This window comes from Piliocolobus tephrosceles, chromosome 18 (assembly GCF_002776525.5).
Source record: "Piliocolobus tephrosceles isolate RC106 chromosome 18, ASM277652v3, whole genome shotgun sequence".
In the NCBI taxonomy this organism is placed as follows: Eukaryota; Metazoa; Chordata; class Mammalia; order Primates; family Cercopithecidae; genus Piliocolobus; species Piliocolobus tephrosceles.
In genome coordinates this window covers 32,777,191-32,785,701 of record NC_045451.1, presented here as the reverse complement: position 1 = coordinate 32,785,701, position 8,511 = coordinate 32,777,191, and the positions used below count along the sequence as shown (strand labels likewise).

General features: G+C 43.9%; 1 pseudogene; it reads left to right on the top strand.

Annotated features, from left to right (window-relative positions):
* Nucleotides 1–4,813: 4,813 nt before the first annotated feature.
* Nucleotides 4,814–5,288, top strand: LOC111539580 (annotated as a pseudogene).
* Nucleotides 5,289–8,511: the final 3,223 nt, after the last annotated feature.

The window sequence follows — 8,511 nt, the reverse complement described above, 5'->3', positions numbered from 1 at the left end:
TTAGGGAGGGGGCACAATACGGCTGTCTGGGACTAATTAGAAAGAGTCACAAACTAATAATAGTTAACATGGGAGCTAGGTACAGTGGTTCATGCCTGCAATTCCAACACTTTCAGAGGCTGAGAAGGGAGGATCACTTGAGGTCAGGGGTTCCAGTTCAGCCTGAGCAACATAGTGAGACCCCCATCTCTACCAAAAAACTAGCTAGGCATAATGGTGCACACCTGTAGTCCTAGCTACTTGGGAGTCTGGAGCAGGAGGATTGCTTGAGCCCAGGAGAGCACAGCTGCAGTGAGCCATGATCATGCCACTGCACTCCAACCTGGGCAACTGAGTGAGACCCTGTCTCTAAAAAAAAAACCAAACCAGACCTGGGCGCGGTGGCTTACACCTGTAATCCCAGCATTTTGGGAGGCCAAGGTGGGCAGATCACGAGGTCAAGAGATCGAGACCATCCTGGCCAACATGGTGAAACCCTGTCTCTAATAAAAATACAAAAATTAGCTGGGCATGGTGGCATGCGCCTGTAGTCCCAACTACTTGGGAGGCTGAGGCAGGAGAATGGCTTGAACCCGGGAGGCAGAGGTTGCAGTGAGCCGAGATCACATCACTGCACTCCAGCCTGGCAACAGAGCGAGACTATCTCACATACACACACAAAAAAGTTAATGATATATCAGAAATACTTACCAATGGCAGGCACTGCTCTAAAATTTTACAGCCAGGTGCATTGGCTCACATCTGTAATCCCAACACTTTGGGAGGCCAAGGTGGGTGAATTGTTTGAGCCCAGGAGTTTGAGACCAGCCTGGGCAACATAGGGAGACCCCATCTGTATTTTAAAATAAACAAACACATAAAATAACATAAACGAAAACGAAAAAAAAGTTTATTAAACTCACTTAATGGTCATTAGGGACCTTCAGAATAAGTATTCTATGGTTTGAATGTATGTGTCCCTTCAAAATTCATATGTTGGAACTTAACCCCCAGGGTGATGGTGTTAAGAGGTGAGACCTGGCCGGGTGCAGTGACTCACGCCTATAATCCCAGCACTTTGGGAGGCCAAGACGGGCGGATCACCTGAGGTTGGGAGTTTGAGACCAGCCTGACCAACATGGTGAAACCCCATCTCCACTAAAAATACAAAAAATTAGCCAGGTGTGGTGCTCATGCCTGTAATCCCAGCTACTTGGGAGGCCGAGGCAGGAGAATCGCTTGAACCTGGGAGAAAGAGGTTATAGTGAGCCGAGATAGTGCCATTGCACTCCAACCTGGGCAACGAGAGTGAAACTCCGTCTCAAAAAAAAAAAAAAAAAAGGAGGCAAGGCCTTTGGGGAGGTGATTGAGTGGAATGAGGGCTCCTTCCTCCTCTCTAGTGGGATCACGAGCCTTATTAAGAGGGCTCAAGGCCAGCCTGACCAACATGGTGAAACCCCATCTCTACTAAATACAAAAAATTAGCCAGGCATAGTGGTGCATGCCAGTAATCCCAGCTACCTGGGAGGCTGAGGCAGGAGAATTGCTTGAACCTGGGAGGTGGAGGTTGCAGTGAGTCGAGATTGCATCATTACACTCCAGCCTAGGCAGCGAGAACGAAAACTCCATCTCAAAAAAAAAGCGGGGAGGGCTTGAGAGAACTACCCAGGCCTTTTTTCCCCTCTGCCCTTCCTCCATGTGAGGACACAGCAAGAATGCTCTCACCAGACACAAAATATGCTGGTGCCTTGATTTTGGACTTCCCAGCCTCATAACTGTCAGAAATAAATTTCTGCTCTTTTTTTTTTTTTTTTTTGACGGAGTTTTTTGGCCAGGCTGGTCTCAAACTCCTGACCTCATGATCTGCCTGCCTCAGCCTCCCAAAGTGCTGGGATTACAGGCATGAGCCACTGTGCCTGGCCCATTTTTGCTTTTTATAAATTACCCAGTCTGTGGTATTTTGTTATAGCAGCTCAGAAGGACTAAGATGAGGTACTTATTTATTGTCCCCCATTGTACAGCCCCAACAAGTTAAATACACTTCCCAACATTGCAAAGCTAGCCATTGGAGGCTCACACACCAGCAGTCTGTCTGCACAGCCCACACTGTCACTCACTGGAAAGGGCTATCTCAGAACTCTTTTTGCCAACACTGCCAGTGTTGGAAGACTCATACTTGGCTTCCTCAGAGTTAGCTTGTGTTTCCAGCTAACACGGACTGTAATATCAGACTGTAATACCTGGGTATGTTGTTTTACTAGGGTGCCATACCAAAGTAGCACAAACAGCGGACATTTATTGTCTCATAAGCCTGGAGGCCAGAAGTCCAAAATCAAGGCATTGTTGGTTCCTTCTGAGGGCTGCGAGGAAGAAACTGTTTCATGCCTCTCCCCTACCTTCTGCTGGTCTACTGACAATTGTTGGCATTCCTTGGCTTGTAGAAGGATCACCCTTATCTCCACCTTCATCTTCACATGGCCCTCTCCATGTGTGTGTGTGTGTATGTGTGTGTGTGTGTGTGTATGTGTGTGTGTGTGTGTGTTTACATCAAAATGTCCTCTTTTTATAAGGACGCCAGTTGTACTGGGTTTGGGCCCACTCTCGTGACTTCATTATAACCTAATTCTGTCTACAGTGTACCTGTTTCCAAATAAAACCTGTTAAATAAAATTTATAGGAGGCCATTGGCTTGGACTGAGCTCCTGCACTAGGCCCAACCAAAATGAAGTTATTAATGCTAAGGTTCCATGTCACCAAATGGAATCTAAGTTGTTTATCTGACCCTCTGGGAAATGAATAAATGAGGGATATAGCCAAATCCCCAAAGAAACCAGTTTTAGCCAGCATGATAAGGACGTCCCCTCTGCTTCAGCCTTAACAAGGAAGTAACTCTGAAACAACCAATCTACTTTTTGTTTTCTGTTCCTGCTTTCCTTAGCCTTTTTCTCTCCATTGAACCAAACTCCTCTGCTCAGCTCTTGGGAACACCCATTTTATTTTATAGGATGAGGTGTTGCTTGATTCTAGAATTGTAAATAAAAGCAGTTAAGATATTTCAACTAAATTTGTTGTAATTTTGTCTTTTGTGTGTGTGTGTGTGTGTGTGTGTGTGTGTGTGTGTGTGTGTGTGTGAGATGGAGTCTCACTCTGTTGTCCAGGCTGGAGTGCAGTGGTGCAATCTGGGCTCACTGCAACCTCTGCCTCCCAGGTTCAATCGATTCTCATGCCTCAGCCTCCCGAGTAGCTGGTATTACAGGAATGAGCTACCGCACCTGACCCTAATTTTGTCTTTTGACAGATCACATTCTGGGGTACTAGGGGTTAGCACTTGAATAAATGAATTTTGGAGGGACACAATTCAACCCATTACACGAGGCGCCAACACTACCCTCTAGGCGAGATTTGAAGAACTAGAACTGACCTCAGTGGCCAAGAACAGATTTATTTACTGGTGTCTTTGAACCCAAATAGGTAAAAATCATTTCCATTTACACTAGGTCATATCTTATAGTCTCATTAGGCAAGGTGAATCTCCCAGAAACCAGTGGCTTCTGGGAGATTTACGACCTAGGCCAGGCATGTTGGCTCACACCTATAATCCCAGCACTTTGGGAGGCCAGGGTGGGAGGATCACTTGAGCCCAGGAGTTGAAGACCAGCCTGGGCAACACAGCAAGATCCCATCTCTACAAAAAAAAAAAAACAACAACAACAATACTTATGACCTACTCTGCACTGCCCATGGTTTTGCAGAGGATGGGGGTCAGGATGTTGAGAGGAAAGAGTTCTAAATGGCAATGACTCAAACTTCCAAGCCCTCTCCTAGGTCACCAGGTGACTTAGCTGTTTGACAAGATCACTGAAATTGCCCTTTCAAGAGCTAATAAAGTGTCAGAGGAAGAGATTCGAGTAATATGTTGATTTAGCATTATGGTACTTTCTAATTATACTGTGTTATTTTTTTCTGCTTAGTTCCAAAACGTTTAGCAAATGTACCCTCCAAGGCACTGTGGAAAGTGGCAAGATAAAGACAGCACTGTCTACAAGGAGCTCACCATCCTGTGAAAGACACAGCAGGTAGCCAGCTACCTGTAGTGCAAGATCACCTGGATAAGAAGTGTTGTACAGAGCTTGCAGAAACAAGGGCAAGAGAAGGGGAGGAAGGGAAGGCTTCCTAGAGGTGTGGTACTTTAATGGGGCCAACTCATCACAGGTTATTTTGCCTCCTACAGGTGGCAATGAACCCCCAATAGCACACAGCCCTCTTCTGTTAAAGACCACCAGAATACACAACTTCTTAAAAAGGAAGAGCTAAATGAGAGATTCACCAGGGATAGAGGCTTTTCCCTTCACATAATCATCAGAATGGAGAGGGGGAGGGTAATGAAGATCATTTACCTTTTGCAATATACAGACGCTTCTGAATTATCATATTTTGAAAGAACATTTATTGTTCATTCCATAAATATTTAAGTATTGATTCTGAACCAGGCACTGCTATAGGTGCTGGGGATTCAACGTGTACTGTTATTATAATAAAAATTACAATAGAAACACTGAGAATAGATGACAAATGATTAGACTTTGAAACAGATTGCTTGAGTGTGTGACTGTCATTGATAGTGATTTATTTTCCTTCAGATTGTTTAAAGTCTATCTTGAACATCAACAGTTAAAACAGGCACCATTAAAAACTATCCAATGAGGGTCAGGAGGGATTTTTATACTGTCTGTATTTTTAAAAATCTTCTACAGAGAACACACAGGTAGAACCTGGGCTTCTACAAGCCCAGGCAGTGGTGGAAAAGTGACAGGGCTGGAGGACACACCTAAACATGTGGAATCCCAATGCCAGGCAGCCAGGGCCAAATCCATATCCCCACAACATTGGGTACCCTGGAGGTTCCAATCCTGCCCACCCACCACCTATCCATCTACCCTTTCCCCCAGGCCCCTTTCCTCCTACCCCAGGAGCTTCCCAGGGCAATCCAGCTTTCCTCCCAGGTGGACCCCCCTCATCCTGTGCCACAGCCAGGGTATCCAACCCTCGGGTCCCTACCCTCCTCCATACCCACCGGCTGCCCCTGGAATGCCTCCTGCGAATCCCTTGGCTCCTAGCTTGGTTGGACCAGGAGTGACAGTGGACAAAAAGATGCAGAAAAAAAATGAAGCTCATAAAAAGATGCACAAGCACCACAAGCGTGGCAAGCATTCCTCCTCCTCCTTTTCCTCCTCCTCTTCCAGCAGTGACTCTGGCTGAATACAGGCCCTGGACCCTTCCCTCAAGTCTCACTAGTTCTGCTCTCCCATCAAGCATCAGACACCACGTTGTACTGGGGGAAAGTAGCCCTTATGCTCCCCCGCTTCACCCCCACCTGAGCCTCACCCTGCTGTTGAGCCCTGAGTGGCTAGGGAAAATGTAAGAGGATTGCCATGGCATGGCCATCTTCTTGCTGCTTGGATAGATCACACAGCTAATGAGTTTAGCAGGGGAGCCATTTTTTGAAGATGAAGAACTAAATGTTGAAGACAAGTTAAAAAAAACCTTCTACAGTACGAATACATTAATGTATTACTTGCCGAATAAAATTAAAATTTAGGAAAGATGTGTTAAGTTTTAGAGAGCTGATTATGCTGCTGCTGTTTCTTTTTATAATTGTGAAACATACCATAAATGAAAACAAATATATAACAGATGCACGATTAATTTTTTTTAATTTCGATAGTTTTGGGGTTCAGGTGGTTTGGGGATACATGGATAAGTTCTTTAGTGATGATTTCTGAGATTTTAGTGCACCCATCACCTGAGTGTACCCTGCGCCCAATATATAGTTTTTTATTCCTCACCCCCCTCCCAACCTTCCCCGCCAAGTCCCCAAAGTCCATTATATCATTCTTAGGCCTTTACAGCCTCCTAGCTTAGCTCCCACTTAAAAGTGAGAACATATGATATTTGTTTTTCCATTCCTGAGTTACTTCACTTAGAATAACGGCCTCCACCTCCATCCATGTTGCTACAAAAGACATTATTTCATTCCTTTTCATGGCTGAGTGTATATATGGTGTATATATACCACGTTTTCTTTATGTACTCATTGGTTGATGGGCACATAAGTTGGTTCCATATCTTTGCAATTGTGAATTGTGCTGCAATAAACGTGGGTGTGCATGTCAGACACATAGTTTAAAGGATAATACCCTCTAACATTCTGAGGCTAAAAGCAATTACCCAACTAAGAAATGAAATAGGAACAATATCCTAGAAGCCCCCTCTGTGTTGATCCTGTGATCTTCTCTCTCTTCCCAGAGATAACCACCATCTTGACTTCTCTAATAACTCTCTAGATTTTTAGAAATTATTTTGCTACCTTTCTATATATCTCTAAATAATGTATTATTTAGCTTTGTCTGTTTTTGAACTATGTGAAAACAGAATCGTTCAGTATGTATTATTCTATGACTTTCTTTTTTCCTCTCAAAATTCTTTTTGAGATTCACCCATGTGGATGCATGCATGCATCTAAGAATTCACTTTTTAAATTAAATTACATTTGTATTGACTTGCTTTGGTAAGCTGATGAATGTTAAGGGTATATCTAACATTTGTATGTATTTATTTGTGTAACCACCATTGACATCAAGATAGAGAACATTTTTAGCACCCTAGAAAGCTTCTTTCCAATTACTCTCCCACCACTCATACCGAAGCAACAAATAACCACCATTCATACCTAAGAAATAACCACCATTCATACCTAAGCAACAAACATTGGTTTTGAGTTCTTTCATTTTTCACTGCTGCATAGTATTCCAGTATATGCATATTTTATATATGCATATATATATATATATATATATATTTTTTTTTTTTTTCTAAGCCAGAGTCTTGCTCTGTCACCCAGGCTGGAGTGCAGTGGCACAATCATGGCTCACTGTAGCCTTGAACTCTGGGGCTCAAGTGATCTCCCACCTCAGCCTTCTGAGTAGCTACGACTCCAGGCACATACTTCCATTCCTGGCTATATTTTGTAAATTTGGATATAAAGTGATTCCTGATTGGCTCTTGGATCTCTAGATGAGGTTAGCTAAGCAAGCTTGCCCCCATTATTTTATTCACCTAAAATGACATGAATCTACAGTTTACACATGGTATTTTTTGAAACTCACTTAAAACATCATAACAGAGATTTATTACACCAGTTTATTTAATCCTTCCTACTTTAGAAGGACTTTTTTGGGGATTCTTTTTGGGGGGGCTAACACAAACTGCTTCCAAGAATATTCTTCCAGCTGTCTCCAGGTATACAGGTACACTATTTTCACTGGGATCTACACTCTAGGAAGGAGTAGCTGGATCGCAGTGTGTGAGCATGTTTTTGTTTTTGTCTTTGAGACGAAGTCTTCCTCTGTCACCGAGACTGGAGTGCAGTGGCACTGTCTCAGCTCACTGCAATCTCTGCCTCCTTGGTTCAAGTGATTCTCCTGCCTCAGCATCCTAAGTAGCTGGGATTACAGGCACCTGCCACCACGGCCGGCTAATTTTTGTATTTTTAGTAGAGATGTGGTTTCAACATGTGGGCCAGGCTGGTCCTGAACTCCTGACCTCAATTGATTCACCCACCTCAGCCTCCCAAAGTGCTGGGATTATAGGCATGAGCCACTGCGCCCAGCCGTGCATGTTTAACTTTACCAGATAATGCTGACAAAGCAGTTGTACCAATTTGCACTCCCACCAGCAGTACACAAGAACTGCCTCTGCTCTTCATCCTCCCAACCTTTGATATTTAATTTTAACGATTCTGGTGGTTTCTCATTAGGGTTCTAATTTGCATTTTTCTGATGAAACCTGTGTCTTCATATTTATGCGCCTGTCTTTTTCCCTCTCCTATGTGAAATACACTATTTCTTTAACTGTCTTCCTCATGCCCCCTCCATCTGAAATGATTTCTAGCCATCCGATTTAGGGTCAGAAAAGACTACGCTGAGTGGCTCTCTAAATGACAAGATAATAAACTCTCCATAGTTTAAAGTCAATAAAGCCTAGGGGCATTAATAGATGGGAACTATGAGATTCCAATCCTCAGCGAGTTCCCAAGTAAATGAAGGACTGGAAGAGTTTGTCAGGAAAGGGGCCAAATTTGGTGGGCAGGCTTCTATGATAGGCCCCTAGATTCCTGGACAGTGAAGTACAGGCACTTTCTCCCAAACATCAATCAAATACTCATCTAGGCTGGGCACACTGGCTCATGCCTGTAATCCCAGCACTTTGGAAGGACAAGGCAGGTGGATCACCTGAGGTTGAGAGTTTGAGACCAGCCTGGCAAACATGGTAAAGCCCCGTCTTTACAAAAAATACAAAATTAGCAGGGCATGGTGGGGCATACCTGTAGTCCCAGCTACTCGGGAGGCTGAGGCAAGAGAATCGCTTGAACCAGGAGGCAGAGGTTGCAGTGAGCCGAGATCTTGCAACTGCACTTCAGCCTGGGTGACAGAGCAGGACTCTGTCTCAAATAAATAATTAAATAAAATAAAA